This window comes from Lactuca sativa, chromosome 4 (assembly GCF_002870075.4).
Source record: "Lactuca sativa cultivar Salinas chromosome 4, Lsat_Salinas_v11, whole genome shotgun sequence".
NCBI lineage: Eukaryota > Viridiplantae > Streptophyta > Magnoliopsida > Asterales > Asteraceae > Lactuca > Lactuca sativa.
Genome location: NC_056626.2, coordinates 83254590 through 83258914, shown reverse-complemented (window position 1 = coordinate 83258914; position 4325 = coordinate 83254590). Strand labels below are relative to the sequence as shown.

The 4325-nt window shown below is 38.1% G+C and overlaps 1 pseudogene; it reads left to right on the top strand.

Moving 5' to 3' along the window:
- Nucleotides 1–1789: 1789 nt before the first annotated feature.
- Nucleotides 1790–3652, top strand: LOC111898927 (eukaryotic translation initiation factor 3 subunit D-like; annotated as a pseudogene).
- The last annotated feature ends 673 nt before the right edge of the window (nt 3653–4325 follow it).

Here is a 4325-nt window from a genome sequence, read left to right as displayed (position 1 = left end):
GAGGACTTTTGGGACAAGAAAGATGCTAAAACTTGACAACACTTAGATCTATGCAAAATAGATGGCAAGCAAGAAGCTTTATACCTCCGATAAGCTCCAAAGGATGATATCTCTTCAGATCTACAAGCTCCTATCGATCGTTTCCTTCTTTGACAACTTCTCCTTTCTTCTTCTAGCTTTTCTTTTGCCAAAATGAGCTTTCCAAGGCCAAACACACCCAACAATGGAGGGAATACGGGTTTCTAGGGTTTCTGAGGTTAAGGGTGAGCTTAAGGAGGCTAGGGTATGAACCAACATGTTCCTTATATAGAGGCTGACCCTAATTTTAGGGTTTTAGAACTCTGAGAGTACGCTGGGCGTACTCAGCCTTGCACCCGCGTCCATATATGCCTTACGCTGGGCGTAATCCCAGCTTACGTTGGGCGTACTCGGCGAGTTCCCAAATTTCATACTTGCCCCTCATTTTCCACTTTTCCCACAAGATGACCAAAATATCATTTCTCTTGAATCCCGGGGACTCACAATTAGGTACTCTTAGGAACGGGGCGTTACAGGTTTTCCAAAATCTAACGTAATATTTTGACATATACCTAATTAAAACTCCTATTAAGGATAAAGATATGAAATATGAACATTTATAAGACATTTGATGAGTAAAGAATATTTTTAACTCTATGATTTGATTTGATCTATGCAACCTTGCACTTTTAACAATTTTTTGTTAAGTTTATTTTTGAGGCCAAATTGTACATTTTGATGATATTCTTAAAGTGTAAAAATATTATGATGGGGTTGATTAAACAACTTCAAACAACCCATACAGAGGTGTTACAGTACTCACTTTAGTAGTTAATTTACAATTAGTAAATTACACTCCCTTAATCAATTATAAAATCTAATATAATATGTTTGACTATCAAGTAAATAACTGACATATAAAACCGTTGACATACAAGACAATTGAAAGACATGATTCTTTCAATATAAAGCATTTGAAAAATACAACAACAAAGTTGATCGTGACTATTCTAGACATCACTCTTTGCATTATGTCCACTATTATTACATTTACAATTAATAATTAAATTATGTAATGCAAATGACTAATTATAAGTAAAGTAAAGTAATCAAACTAAAATAATTATAAGTTAAACTAACCTATTTATAAATTAAATTGAACTACTTATAAATTAAGCTAAACTAACTAAACAAAACTAATTAAGCAAAACAAATTATAAATTAACTAAATTAAGTCAACTATTAAACTTATAATAAGAAATCATGTTGTTCTAGCTTACTATACCCGCCAACAATAACTTGATAGCACCCGATTGAATTTACCAAAGAGTTTATTTAGTTGTCGAAGTTGGATGAACTTATTCTAAATCGACGTGGTACGGTTTAATCTGCTAACTCGGATCAAAAGTGCACCAATTGATGGAACGAACGAGAACCATTTTCTTCGACTCCCAACATATTTAGACTGTTTGATGTTAAAAACTTGAAGCTTTGTAAGAAATTTGTAGAATTTTAGAAAGATTTCAAGAAAGAAAAAGAGTTTGGGGTGGAAAAAATGGTTGTGGATAAAATGATATCTCTATAGGGTGAGTTTTTGGAAGAGAGAAAAAAAAAAACTTACCGTTAAAGTTGATCTAGTCGTTGAAAACAGGGTAGGACCCACACGGTGGACAAAGCAAAACCCGACCCAACTGTTAGACGGATTCAAGATAAATAGGACCCGATCCAGACTATTGGTCTGGACTGACATAAAAACAATAAATGGGCTATTGTGGCCCAATATAGCAGCAAGATGCAGGACCGATATGATTTTTGGCCTATTATTAATCAGGGTGTAAATGGTAATTGTACTCGAGGCATTGGGTTTTTCTTCTACCCTCTTCATCTCTTCTGCACAACACATCGGAAAACATGGTAGGATTTGAAATCGGCGATGTTCCCTTTAGTCATGACGGATGGGGTCCACCGGAATCCGACGGCTCCGCTGCCTGTATCCTTAATCACCCCGTCAATGTTCCTTCGCCCCTTTCTCCCGTACCGATGAACGTGGACGTATTGCTGATTGGACCAGATCCAACTACAACAATCCTAATCGTTTCAACAACCGCAGCAATAATCCTGCCGACTCCGCCTTCGATTTCACCAATGACGATTCTTTCGGCGGCGGTCTCAACGCTGACGATGATGCCACCTTCCGCCTCGTCGACGGCAAGCCTCCACCACGCCCGAAATTTGGTCCTAAATGGAGGTTCCAGAACAATCGCAACCAGCTCTCGCAACGCCGTGATGAGGAGGTGAAGCGCGTAAACGTGAAGCGGAGAAGCAGCGTTCTCGCCGTGACCGATTAGACCATGCTAACAGGTCTGGAGGTAATAACCCTAGACGCGAAGCAGCGGTGTTCAAATCGTCAGTTGACATTCAACCGGAATGGAACATGCTCGATCAAATCCATTTCTCCACTTTTACAAAACTCTCATACACTGTTCCCGAACCAGAAGATCTACTTATTTGTGGTTCGCTTGAATCTTACGATAAAGTCTACGATAGAACAACGCCGAAGAACGAACGCCGATTGGAGCGTTTCAAGAACAAGAATTTCTTCGAAGTCACAACTACAGACGATCCAGTGATTCGAAAGCTCGCCAATGAAGATACAGCGACTGTATTCGCGAGTCGCGACCGATTCTATTATCTCCACTCTCATGTACGCGCCAAGGTCGGTTTACTAATGGGATATCGTAATCCAATGCGTTGGTAGCAAATTGTTCTTCGATAAACGAGATCGATCGCAGCTAGATTTGCTATCTGTTAACGAAACGTCACAGGAGCCATAAGCGAAAGATGATATCAACTCTGCTCATTCTTTATCTCTAGAAGCCGCTTACATAAATCAAAACTTCTCACAGCAGGTTTACATTTGAAGAGCCAAATCCATTTGCAATCGAAGGAGAAGAAGTAGCATCTGTTGGGTACAGGTATAGACGATGGAAGCTCGACAATGATATCTCCTTGGTGGCTAGATGTGAAGTTCAAAGTGTTATGGAGGTTAACAATCAGAAATCTTTCTTGACTTTGAATGCATTGAATGAATTTGATCCAAAGTATTCCGGTGTAGACTGGAGGAGGAAGTTGGATACTCAAAGAGGTGCAGTTTTAGCAACTGAACTCAAGAACAATGCTAACAAGATAGCTAAATTGAGCTAGTTTTGGATGTGCAACATTCTTCAACCATATTTGTTGCCAGCATACGATTGTTATTAAGGAGTCGATTGAAAGGAATTGTGGTTACAGCAAGTGAATATATAAACGATCAATTGAAGATTTTAGGAACTCTTGTGTATCTGTTGCCAGAAGCTTTGAGGTCGATAATATCACTGATATCGCATTTGGGCTAACAGATTTCGCCTTCTCTTCTTGCTATTCAAAGAACCCAGAGAGAAGAGAGAATGATGAAGGTCGACGAACAAAGAGGGAAGAGATGGAGAATGATGCAGTAACCAGACGAGGGAGAAAGGGAACGATTGTTTAGGGTTTGGGACTTTAGGTAATACCGATGTATACCTTATTTTTTAATAATAAATATTAAAAAAACACAATTAAATATAGTGGGTCAGATTTTGGGTAGGGTGGGTTTCTGTAGAACCCAAACTGATAGTGAAACTCATTTTTTGGTTTTTGATTTCGAAACCTAAAACCGATGGTTGCCTGTCGGAAGAGATATCCCACCACCATACAAACCACATCAAAATCCCACACATCAATAAAAAGAGAGATAATGACTTAGAAGGGTAATAACGTTTTCTATTTCTTCATTTTAGGTCTTTAACGTATTTTTTGTACGTGTTATACCATTAAGGTTATTATAACCGTTTACAAATAGTCATTTTAACAGGAAGAAGTCGGTAAAAGAATTATTTATAAACAGTTATAACAACCTTAATGGTGTAATATACACAAAAAATACGTTGAGGACTTAATATGGACAAACGGGAAACGTTATTACCCTCCTAAGTCATTATCCCATGAAACTATAAACCCCTATAGTAAATTTTTACTTTTTAAATAAGAAACTTGTAGGTCTTGGGGTTGATAGTTTGGATGTTTTTAACCTCGGCTTTCTTTATAAATGGAAGTGTCGGTTTCTTAATGACAAGGGAGCTCTTCGGGTTAAAATTGTCAAATTTTGTCATGGGGAAGATGGGGGTTTTTCGGAAGATTCGAGAAAATGAATTGGAAGGGGTGTTTGGCAAAAGATTGTAGGATCCATTAATCACCTCCATGAGAATGGTTGTATTCCTTCTAATTAC